General features: G+C 49.5%; 1 protein-coding gene across 2 annotated transcripts in view; it reads left to right on the forward strand.

Annotated features, from left to right (window-relative positions):
* Nucleotides 1–5,392: 5,392 nt before the first annotated feature.
* Nucleotides 5,393–12,625, forward strand: part of Pigz (phosphatidylinositol glycan anchor biosynthesis class Z) — a 12,713-nt gene continuing 5,480 nt past the window's right edge. For both annotated transcript variants that reach the window (XM_029470233.1, XM_021185646.2), the window contains exon 1: nt 5,393–6,435. The gene's annotated coding sequence lies outside the window, so the exon portion shown is untranslated. The remainder of the gene's footprint in view (nt 6,436–12,625) is intronic.

Consider the following 12,625-nt stretch of genomic DNA (forward strand, 5'->3'; position numbering starts at 1 on the left):
TGGCCCAGATGTGCTGCACTTGAGTCCTGTTACATATCACTGGTTGGCCCAGATGTGCTGCACTTGAGTCCTGTTACATAGCCTGGGCTGGCCTAGATGTACTGCACTTGAGTCCTGTTACATAGCCTGGGCTGGCCCAGATGTGCTGCACTTGAGTCCTGTTACATAGCCTGGGCTGGCCCAGATGTGCTGCACTTGATTCCTGTTACATAGCACTGGTTGGCCCAGATGTGCTGCAATTTTCTTGCCTTAGCCCCCAGGATGCTGGGATTCAGGTTTGTGCCTCTGTGCCTGACAGCACTCTGCTTTGTCATGTATCATTCGTTTTGTTTTGTTTTGTTTTGTTTTGTTTTTTTAAGACAGGGTTTCTCTGTGTAGCCCTGGCTGTCCTGGAACTTACTCTGTAGACCAGGCTGGCCTCTTAACTCAGAAATCTGCCTGTCTCTGCCTCCCAAGTGCTGGGATTAAAGGCGTGTGCCACCACTGCCCGGTATCTTGTATCATTCTTTATTCTTCTGGGATGAGTGTCTTCTCCTTATGTGCCCCTTGTGTGCCTGGTGCCCACAGAGACAGAACAACAAAAACCTAAGAAATACAAAAGACTTTCACAAAAACAAAAATCAAATCAAACAAGTAAAAGAAAAGAAAAGAAAAAAAAGCTAAAACAGAGCAAAATGAAAGAGAACCCCACAGAAGTACCGTGGAGTTCGTTTTTGTGTTGGCCGACCACTCCTGGGCATGGGCCTGCTCTGCAGTGTGGCTGATATACAAGGAGACCCTTTGCCAGCAGGTACCAATTACAGCTAGCATCCTGGTTAAGGTGGGACCTCGTGTCCACTTCCAGTATCAGGGCTGGGCCCACATCTGGCTTGAACCTGTGCAGTCCTTGTGTGTGCTGCTGACACAGTCTGTCAGTCCTGTAACAGTGCTCGTTAGCTCCAGCAGTCCCTTCTGCTCTCTCCATCATTCTGTTTCCTCTTCTGCTTCGACCCCTGATCCCTGAGGTGAGGGGTTGGATGAAGCCATCGGTATAGATGGGCTTATTTTCATTGGGTTTCCTTTCTGGATGTACATTAGTATTCCTGGAGCTCTCATATGCTTTTCAGTCATTTTTAAAAATCTATAGAGCCAGGTGTAGCGGCACATGCCTTTAATCCCAGCATTCTACATAATGAGTCCCTATATTAAACACAATTAAGTCTTTAAAGTTTTTGAGTCTCCCTAATCTGCAATTTTTGTGTGTGTGATCTGTTTCTCTGTCTCTGTCTCTCTCTCTCTCTGTGTCTCTCTCTCACACACACACACACACACACACACACATATACACATGCACATACACATACACACATGAGAGCACACACTCACCCTAATTTGCGCTCCCTTCATGTCCCCACCCCTGGTCTTTCCTCGGGGCTTCACCTAGGACAGTCTAGTTCCCATGCAGGGTGAGAGCCTGTTGCAAGAAACCAAAAAGGAAATAAAAGAAAAAAAGGAATTAGTACAGACCCCCGCCCAATCATCTCCTAATGACATCATGACCTCTGAGGACACGGTGGCACTTGCCTGTAATCTCAGCACCTGTGAGTCTGAAGCAGATAGTCTAACAAGCTGCAAGGCCAGCCTCAGCTACATAGCTAGATCCTATCTCAAAGCAGATGAAAAGATTAAATGAGATTAAGCGAGAGACATGCATGGCATATAGTGACTGACCCCTTACAGAGTCAGCCTGCCTCCTTCCTGCCTCCTTCTCCAGCCTTTGCTCTGCATAATAATATGTGTGGACCGAGAACCTGGCCAAGCCATTGTCCTGTTGTTGAAAGCATTTCACCAGTCCTTCATTACACGGGGATAAAGTAAACTCTTCTTAGCAAGACACACACAAACACACACCACACACACACACAATTTAACCTACAAAAGCATAAATCGTCAAGATGCCAGCAGGTCTCTGGCATGAGGTATCCAGAGGCCATTCTGGGTATCTCTTGTGCTGGGCTAACAGCAATGGAACCTGACAAGGTTATCAATGTAAGTCAAACAGTAAGAGAAGGTCGTTAAACTACGCTGGCAAACTGGATACCCACATAAGGGAGAAATGAGACCGGAGCCCCACATATCATGTGGAGAAGTTAGTTTGAATCTATCAGATATCCAGAGTGATAAAACATTTTCAATTACAGACAAAAACTTAGGAAATTTTAAAGTAGGCAAAACTTCCTTTGATCCAAAAGCAAGTACTAGGCCAGGCCTGAGGGCACAGGCCTGTCATTCTAGCTACTCAGAATTCTGAAGCCCCGGACCACCAGTTCAAAGCCTGCCTGGACCACACAGTGATTTCAAAGCCATATTAAGTGACCTACCTAGTGAAACCCTGTCTCAAAGAAGAGGGGAATATCATTTTCGGAGCTGTAGGGACCTTTACACAAGCATGAAGACTAGAATCCCATCCTCAAAACCCATGTTTAAAAACCATGTGTGGCCAGGCATGGCGAGATATAGATATGCCTTCAATTTCAGCACGTGGGAAGCTGACACAGGGGAATCTCTGTGGGTCGGAGGCCAGCCTGGTCTACAGAGTGAAATTCCAGAACAGCCAGATCTACATGGTTGGACCCTGTCACAACAACAACAGCAAGAAGAAGAGGAGGAGGAAGAAGAGGTGGTAGGCACAGCAAGAGCAGCTAGGTGTGTGCACTTGAAATTCCAGTACCAGAGAAGCAAAGAGGGAGTGCCTGGGACTCACTTGATGAGCCAGAGAGGCAAAGAGGGGATGCCTGGGGCTGAGCTAGTACCCCGTGGCAGACTCTGCTGCCAAAAACAAGGTTTGGTGCTCTTAATCAACAGGACCTGAGGTTGACATTCTGTTCTTAGAACACACTGGCACGCGCCCGGGCACCCGAGCACGCACCCACATGCACACACAGGTACATGTATGAACACACACCAGCATACATACATGAATACACACAGAACATATATGAACACATAAGTGTGTGCATACACAAACACATGCCCCACATGTACACATCTATTTTAAGGGATAAGGGTAGATAGAGTACTTGTCTAGCAGCCTCAGAGTCCTGTGTTCAATCCCAACACCAAACCCAGTATGATCCAGAAAGGAAGAACAAATTATCTTGGATGTTTTGAAAAGGGGTGTCCCCATGTAGTGGTCCCCAGGACAGTCTCGAATGTGTATTAGTCACCATCTCTGCCTCTACCTCACAAAGTGCTAGAATTGCAGGTGTGTACCACCATGCCCAGCTTGGGAGATTTTAACAAATTAGATGCTGTTACAACTAGAATCTGGCCTTTGGAGAGTTACTGGTGAGAAGATCCAAAGCGGAATCCTGGGAGTGTGTCTCAGTGCTGGGGTGTTTGTCTAGCTTGCATGAGTTCCCAGGTTCTGTCTCAAGCACTAAAACTTTTTATAAAGGAAAGATGGGGAAGTGAACTGGGACTTGAGAGCCAGGAACCCCATACTCAGCGGGAGGGAGGGGGAGGGAGGGAGAAGGGAAGCAGGGAGAGAGAGTGGGAGGCAGGGGACACAAATGAAGATTCCAAGCCAAGCCATAGGTTACCATGGACTTTAATGGAAATAGTGAAACTGCTTTGCAAAATATCTGACAGCCTCCTAGAGAGGCAGCAAAAGATGAGCCTGCTGAGGCTGTAATTAGGATCTCTGGGAGGGCATGGAGGCTGCAGGACACTACCAAGGTCAAGGCCAACCTGAGCTACAGAGTGAGTTTATGTTAGCCTGGGCATACCTGTCTAAAAACAAAAGTTAGAGAGGCCGGAGTCGGGTAGGTGATACATCGGTGGCAGCGCATCTGCAGAACTGCGCATGCCCTTGCTCAGTCCCTCGGCGCCTGAACAGAAGCAAACCACAGCCTCTCACAAGCCCGCCCACACAGGTCCGCGCACAGCGGCTTTAATATACATATGAAAGTCATTTTTTACTCATAGTATCCCCAGCTGGAAACAACCCAAACATTCCGCTTCGGGGCTCTGAGAGGGCGCCTGGACACCAAGTGTTCAAATGAATAAGAGTGTGTGGTGTCTCCACGCAGAGGAAAACCCCACTGACAAACGGGGAAGGATGGAGACACAGTCCAACAAGGATTCAGGACTGCATCTGCCCATGCCGGAGTCCATTTTGACTTCTTCCAGAGCAAGGCTTAGCCATCTGTGAGAGTTTCCAGCACTCTGTCCCTCCAGCAACTTACTATGGTGGTCCAGACGTCTACTGCTCCACTGCTCCTGCTTCATAGCAACCCCACCCAAACCTGCTTTCTTTAACTAAATTAGAAGTCACCGGGGGAAATCTTCTTGGCTCTGGTGAAGGCCTTGGCCTACCTGTCCATCTGTCCTATCTGTCCATCTGTCCTACACATCCTGGATCCCGAACAGCCACTCCTGCCCCTGCTGGGATCTATAACACAGCAACCATATTCAAAGTGTTCCACTGAGTCACCTGCTCTGCGGCTCAAACACCTACCACACCAAACTTTTTTTTTCTTTTTTTTTAAAGGGGAAGAGGCAGGTTTCTCCTAGAGAGAACTGTCTTTCTAGGAATAATTCAGACTCTAACCAGAGAAGAGCCACACGGGGACTTGTTAGTATGATCAAATTTCCTGCGAAGGGGATACGTGGTCACAGGTCATATACCTAGGCAGCCCTCCACTGTCCTGTGGGAGATGGGGTGGGGATATTGTAAATATCTTGATCCAAGTCCCTGGACCTCTGTCAGGCCAAGGCTAGGTATGTAGCCTCTGTCCTATGGCGGAGCTCAGCACAGAAGATCAGACAATACATCTGTTGTATTCGGCCACTGGGGTGGATTTTTAAAGGCATGTGTTCTGTGAAAAGAGCCAGGCACAAGAGAACACTGGCTGGCTGCTTCTATTTAAACAACATTCTGGGGATGGCAGGCAACAATAGTAGAGATCAGAACAGTCCATATCAGGCAGAGGTCGGAAGGCTGCAACAAGGACAGGAGAGAACTTTTGGAGGGGATGGATGTGGTTTTTGAGCTGAAGCAGTAGCCAGCCCAGCTTTTCGTTTGTCAAAAGCCTCAGGACTCAGAGAATATGAATAATTTCTGGCATTTATTGTATGTAAATTATACCTCAGTACAGTAGTTCTTTGGTTTCTTTGCTGTTTTTTGTTTGTTTAATGTGAACACTGTTGCGGAACATGAAGGGAACACAAGCAGGCGACTCTGATCAGGAACGTTCCAAAATCAGGATTTAGAAGTGGCGAGCTAGCAGGCCTCCTCCCTACCAGTTTAGAGTCGGGTTTAGGAAGGCCTCGTGCCGCCAGGGGGCAGTGTCACAGCCCCCAGGCCGCACGTCCCTCCAGCTGTAGGCGGGGATTCGAGGGACCCGGGGAACGACAGGCTCGGGAGTGGTGCATAGATCTGCAGAGGGGGGCTGTGACGCGTCCCTGCGTGGTGGGCACCGCGTCGCGTGGCTCCGCTTTTTGTACCGCCCTACTCGCCTAGAGCATCGGTGCTAGTCGCCCCAGAAGCCGGACTCCTGCGACCCTTGGCTGTCTCTCTCCAGCCGGCTGTTGGGCAAATAGCCCGTCTCCGCCTGCAGCACGCACAAAGGAACAGACCAGACCGTTGTCAGCATGAAAGGCGCTGCCCCTGACAGCTGCCTGGAGTGTCAGCATCCCGGGAGAACCGAACCAGCTGCCGAAAGACCACATCCAAAATCCCACTGTGCAAGAAAGCAGGGAGTGGCTGCCCTTAGGCGATCGCCGCCCCTGACTCAGGAACCTCCATCGCTGTCACTTTGGTTTTGTTTGAGTGGGATTTGCTTTTGTTAGAGCCTAAAGAAGAGCACACGTGCTAGGCTAGCTCTGTGCCATAGAGCACACCCCCGGCCCAGAGTGAATGTTTCGAACGACAAAAGGTGGTGTGGTGGCGCACGCCTGTTAACCAGCTTTCGGAGGATGAGCAGGAGAAAGACGAGTTCGAGGCCACCAGCCCCGTTTCAAAACACGCAAACAAAACGAAAAGCGAGAAACGCTTTGGCGTAACTGTGCTAGTACTAAAAAAGGAAGCTTATGGCGCATAGATTTACAAGGAGGGAATCACAGAATGCACTCACAGAAAGGCAAAGTAGAATTAGTCACTGCCCGGTGCGGGTCCCTCTGGAGTCCCCACCGCGACCACTGCAGACTGCGGGACTGGGGGCGGGGGCACGCACAAATGACCCCATCCTTCTTCGCTCCGCGTAGCTAGTTCTGCCTGATCCCTTGGCCTAATTCCCTGGTTGAAGTCCAGAGTCGGCCGTGGAGAGGGAACGCCATCGCCCCACCCCGCCCTGCAGCCCTCTGTCCTGCAGGCGCAGGGCGTTAGGGCCGCGGGTGCAGGCTTTCGCTCCAGGCGACCGGGGTAGCCAGCGCGGCAGGTGCAGCACCGCTCGGGTGAGTCAGACCCAGCCTGGGAAGAGTGGCTGGGGACGGGATGAGGGCGCAATGGGGCAGGCAACGGTGTCCACCTTTATCTTTGCCCGGAGCCTGCAGACCCGCAGGAGAGCTGAGGCTCTCGCCCGCAGCTGTCCCCAAAATGCTCTCCAGGCTATAAGAGCAGTGACCGGCAAGGATCTAGGGGGAGACAGGGGGACTCATGATGGCATTTTCCAAGGTACTTTCCAATTTAGAGCGTTGGCTTCGGTCCCAAACAGAAAGGCCTAGGTTTTCGTCCTCTTCTGTTACCAGACTTGCCTAGGGAGCCGGGGCTCCTAGGCGATTCCACAGACACACTGGGGTTCAGTGTCTCCGTCTATAAAACAGCAGCAAGGTCCCATAAATTTTAAAACGCAGCAAAGTGTGGGGAAAGCTGTCTATGCACACTGAGTGATCCCCTAATTTTAGCCAGGAAAGTCAAATCAAGTCTGCCTTTCCCGCTAGCAGTATGAGACCCAGGGGTCCCATGAGGGCAAGGACAAGAGAAAGGGGACCCCGTGGGCCTGCGCAAAGCTTCTTTGTTGGTGGTCTTTGCAACATGCATCATCATGGCAGGGACAGTTGCTGTTTTCTGTAAAGAGGAGGTCCTCCCCGTGTCCTCAAATGTCACTCTTCTCCAGAAGCCTTTACCCCAAACTATTGAGAATCTCTGTCAAAGAGGCCAGGGCCTTGAATCTTCCCAGTACAAAACAGTTTTCATTATCTGGCCTGGAACTGCGAGGGTCCGGAGAGTTAAATGATATGCTCCGGTCAGTGGGGACCCGTCGCTCTCTTCCACTATTAAACACTGATGCGTTTAACGCTGGATGTTGTATTTCGTGTTAATCAAAGAACAAACGTGTCCCTTCTAGCGAACAAAAAAGGAGGCTGCCGACCCTAATCTTGCAGTACTTTAAAGGTAGAGACCCTGCCCAGCTCAGTGCAGCCTCAGGGTTAAGGCGAGGGTGAACGAAATGCCAGCAAAAAGAAACATGGATTTAGGAGAGTTATTCTCATTCCATGCCCGATTTGGATCCTGGAAACTGAGAGATTCCTAGCCTTGACGGAGCAGGAGCACAGGGTGGTCGTGCTGGGGTCCTCCCGCGGTGTTAACAATTCCTTCAAATGCAAAGTCCAGGAGGGGGTGGGTTCTAAGGATCTCCGCACATCCCATTGGCCAGGACCCGGCCGGGGGCTCTGTCAGGAAGAAGCTTCAGTTTGGGCTTTCCTTGGGCTGAGCCACACAGGATTGCAGCCCCCAGAGCGGGTATGGTGCTGTGCACGTTGGGCATCTGAGAAACACTAGTCATCAGGAAGCAGACCCAGTCCCTGACTCAGCTGTTACTCTCTTGCTTCCTCTCTTCTCCCGTCGCAAAGATGTGACTTCTTCCCCAGCCTCCCCCAACCCGTACCACCGCGTTGTGGTACCCCTGCCACGGATGTGATTCCTCCCTGATGCCTGCCCCGCACCATGGCAAGCCGGTAGTCCCCAACTTCTTGGTCATCACGTCCACTCCCCCACTCCATAGTCTTATCTCTACATCCTGGGAGGGGTCCCTTTAACCCAACATGTCCCCTCGGCTTTCTGGGAGACTCTCAGACAGGGGACTGCGGGAGCCGCAGGATTTGGACCCCGAGCTCAGGGCAGCTGTGTGTTCAGTTGCTTGAACCAGGAGTCTAACTCCCTTTGGGTGGTTTGCCACGCCCCCGGCGTTGGCTCCGCCTCTTTGGATGTCCGCGGGAGACCTCTAAGACCACCTCTGTGACCTGGCATAGACAGTCGGTCAAGCCGCTGGTCACCAGGAAGCTAATTTACAGCTGAGATGAAAATTGGGGGTTTGAAACTGAATGCTGAGTTCGAGGCCAGCCTGGTCTACAGAGTGAGTTCCAGGACAGCCAGGGCTACACAGAGAAAACCTGTCTCGAAAAAAGGCCAAACCAACCAAACAACAACAACAACAACCCCCCCCCCCCAAACAATGCTGTCTCACTACCAGCAAGTAACAGGGGAGGGACTCGAACCCCAAGTTGCTCGATGCCACAGCTGCCTTTAACCTCCATGCTATCAAACAATGGCAGCAACGGTAAGAAAAAAAAACACTTTGAGAAATGGTTCAGAATAGAAGGGCTATTTAAAAACAAAAACAAGCAAAAACAATTCAGTCATGGTGGGATGAAGAATGAGAACCAGTTTCGAGGAATGACTAAAGCAAAGTTGGTATGGTGTAGTGAGGGATGAGAAGGAAAGAGCCAGAGTAGATTTGTTTGGGAAGATGAGGCACCACTGAGCTGGCTGTGCCCAAGGTGGTACAGAGAGCTGCTAGACAGAATACAGGCGCCTCTGGAGACAACCAGGTGTGGCCCAAGCCCTTGTTTTGCCACCTTAACGATTTTGTTAACTAAAGCCAAAAGCCCGTAGCTTCTTTATAAGTCGAAGCTGGAGATATGGCTCAGTGGCTGAGAGCTTTTGTTGTATTTGTTGCTCTTGCAGAGGACCGTGATGGCTCTAAGTTGGATCTCGGTGGATCCTAGCCAGGCATTACTAGTTGGGGAATATCAGCCCAGCAAGGCAAAGAAATGATGAGTGACCAGAAAACTTCCAAAGTATAGTGTACCCAGCACTCACAGGGTGACTCACAACTGTCCATTACTCCAGTTCTGGGAGATCCTACGCCCTCTTCTGGCCTCCATGGGTACTGCACACACAAGGTGCACAGAAACTCATGAGAACAAAACATCACATTTTTTTGTTGTTGTTGTTGTTGGTTTTTGGGGTTTTTTTTGTTTTGTTTTGGTTTTTGTTTTATTTTATTAGATTTTTCTTCATTTACATTTCCAATGCTATCCCAAAAGTCCCCCATACTCCCCTACCCACCCACTCCCATTTCTTGGCCCTGGTGCTCCCCTGTATTGAGGCATATAAAGTTTGCAAGACCAATGAAAGTTTGCAAGACCAATGCAAGACACATGTTTTTAAAGGGGGCAGGGGATGATGACATGGTTAAAAACTGTGAGAATGAATGAAATACCGAGCAGGGCATGGAAGCGTGCACCTGTAGCTCCAGCTAGTTACCCAGCTGAAGCAGGAGCTACCAGAGCCCAGCCTGGACACTAATGAAACACCATCTCCTAAAACAAACATAAAAGAGATCATTTAAGACTGGGGGCAGGGGGCGGGGTGTGTGGAGAGATGGCTCAGTGGTTAAGAGCACTGAGTTTCTTTCCAGAGGACCCGGTTCAATTCCCAGCACCCACACGGCAGCTCACCACCATCTGTAATTCCAGTTCCAGGGGATTCAACATTCACACAGACAACTATGTAGGCAAAACACCAATGCATATAAAATAAACATAAATATATAACTAAAAACAAAAAACAAAAACATAACGCCTTTAATCCTAGCACTTGGGAGGCAGAGGCAAGCGGATTTCTGAGTTCGAGGCCAGCCTGGTCTACAGAGTGAGTTCCAGGACAGCCAGGGCTACACAGAGAAACCCTGTCTCAAAAAAAAAAAAGGAAGGTTTACTTTCTTCACCTGCTGGCACTCACTTGCTGGTACATCTGCTGGAATCCATTTCTTCAGGATTCCAGCTTCTACAGAAGCCCAGCTGAAACAACTACCTCATGGGACTGAAAAACTACTGGATTCTTGGACTTCCTATTCACAGCTGCCCATTGTTGGGTTAGTTGGACTGCAGACTGTAAGTCGTTCCAATAATGTCCTTTAATATACCGAGACATCCCATAAGCTCTGTGACTCTAGAGAACCCTGGCTAATTCACTTGACTTGAGTAATGTGCTGAACCCTGAATAACCTTCATGACCAGGGAGGCACAAATTATTTGGATCAAACCATTCAGGTTTAGTTCATGCCTAGATCTAGGGTTTAGACTCTGTCTTGATTTCTTTTTCTGATGCTGTGATAAAAATGCAAACGCAGTTTAATGGGCAAAGCATTTATTGTGGCTCACGTTCAAGGGTAAAGTTGTCCTGGTGGGGAAGTCAAGGCTGCAGAAACTGGAGGCAGCTGGCCATATCACACTTACAACCAGAAAGCAGAACACGCAATCAATCTGCTCAGGCCCCTTTCTAAATTTATACAGTTCAGGATCCCAGCCAGGAAATGGTGCTGCCCAAAGTGGGCAGGCCTTCCCCACTGAGTTAATACAACCAAGATAATCCCCAGACTCTCGTTTTCCAGGTTAGTTACAGGTTCTGGAACCAAAAGTTTTACACTATCACATTATCAAATCCCAAACCACATGTCTGAGCGCTGGTGACAGGAAGTGCAGGCATAGTGCTCAGTGGACATTCAAGGAGGGCGAGCTGCGTAGAAGTAGACAAATGTCCTCGAGTTGGATGTCTTCTGTTCCTGAAGGACCCAGATTGTTCTTACAATAGTGCCAAGAGCCCTGTGATATTAACTGTTACTGTGAACTTGGCATTTATCTTCCCCAGAGATGTGACTCGGGTATATAGTTCCCCCATGCCATAGACTCCAACTCTCTCTTTATTTCAGTTCCCATCCCTTACAAATATGGATTCCAGAGTGTGGGCAAGTTGTAGCTGGGTCTGGTGGTAGCAATTAGGAGCCTGAGGCAGGAGGATTGTTCTGAGTGCAAGGCCAGCCAAGGTTGTAGAATGAGGCTTTCGAGGAAAGGAGTCAGTATTAAAGCATGTGCAAGGTCCTGAGTTCAATCTCTATCACTAACTTGGCCTGCCCCTCCCCCACTCCCCACCCCACCCCCGAAAACAGCATGACAGTTCAAGCCTGAAGCTGAAGCACGATTGCTATGAGTTAGAGGTCAGCCTGGGCTACTTAGTAAGGCCCAGGTAATCCTTAGCTACAGAGCTGGACCCTATCTTGATAAAACAAAACAAACCAGTGTGTAGAAGTTAGAGGGAATGGTTGGGACCCACTTGGGGTCCCATGTTTTCAGAAGTTCAAAAACCAGTGCCATGCTGGTTGGCAGATACAGCTGGTGACAGGGGATGGCTGTGAAGTCCAAGCTCATGGTGTTCTCTAGTCCTACTAGCAAATATCGTATTTGATATAGATCATGTTTAAACCCGTGAACAAGAGTGGACCAACAGAGAACTGGCCTTGCTGCTTCTTATAGGCTCTAGATCATAATTATGAAGACTAAGAAACCTGGAGAATGAAGGAGCTTATGGTGTAACCTCCAAATTTAATACCAAGGCCCTGAATCTGGGTCCAAACGGGATGGGAGTGCTGGTTTAAGAGCCACTGTCTGAAGCCCAAGGAGCAGACACTCCAAAGCCAGGAGACAGTGGGTGACCACCTCAGGAGGAGAAAGCAGAGGCAGACGGTGGTGGCTCATGCCTCTAATTCCAGCACTCAGAAGAACACAGAATCAAGGGGATATATGTGAGTTCAAGGCCAGCCTGGTCTACATAGTGAGTGCCAGCCAGCCAGGGGTACACACACACACACACACACACACACACACACACACAGAGAACAAATACACTCTTTCCCTGACCACTCATTCCTCTGGGTCTTGGACTGTAGATACAGAGATACTTCCTCCTGAATTCCCTTTAATCCCAACGATGGCAGCCATTTAATTCTAAGGAAGAATTCATATAGGGACACAGACAGAGCAAGCAGTCAGGAAGAAAGCAGAAAGGAAGTGCATTCCTCAGAGTGGAGCAGACCCAGCCCTGACTCCACAGCAAAGGGCTGCCTCTTGTACCAGGACTTGCAAATCTCAGTATACTGCATCTCCTCCCCTTGTCGGTCTCTGGGCTTTGAAGAGCAGTGGATGCTTCCTGGAAGAAGTGGGGGTTTTCCTAGAAACCACCCTACCCCACAGCTCAGCCTGATACAATTGCAGGAATATGTGTAAGGGTGCCACAGCCATACAGTTGAGCAGCTGACTATGGGAAGGGTAAGAGTGCTTGCAGAATATGTGCAAAGGTGTAACTCTCCCAAAGGCTGAGCCTTTACTAGGGAAAGGATAGTGATGTCTGCGCCTGCTCCTGGAGGTGGGACTCTTCCTGGGAGTGGCACTTTTTGGGATCCCTCCAGCTCCTGCTGGGTAGAGTCCTACCCTTCCTATCAGGTCTGTCTCACATAAGCATCTTATTTATCTTCTTCAGTTTACCAACCTAACCCTCTTCTAGCCCTAGCTTGCTTGCTTGCTT

This window comes from Mus caroli, chromosome 16 (genome assembly GCF_900094665.2).
Source record: "Mus caroli chromosome 16, CAROLI_EIJ_v1.1, whole genome shotgun sequence".
In the NCBI taxonomy this organism is placed as follows: domain Eukaryota; kingdom Metazoa; phylum Chordata; class Mammalia; order Rodentia; family Muridae; genus Mus; species Mus caroli.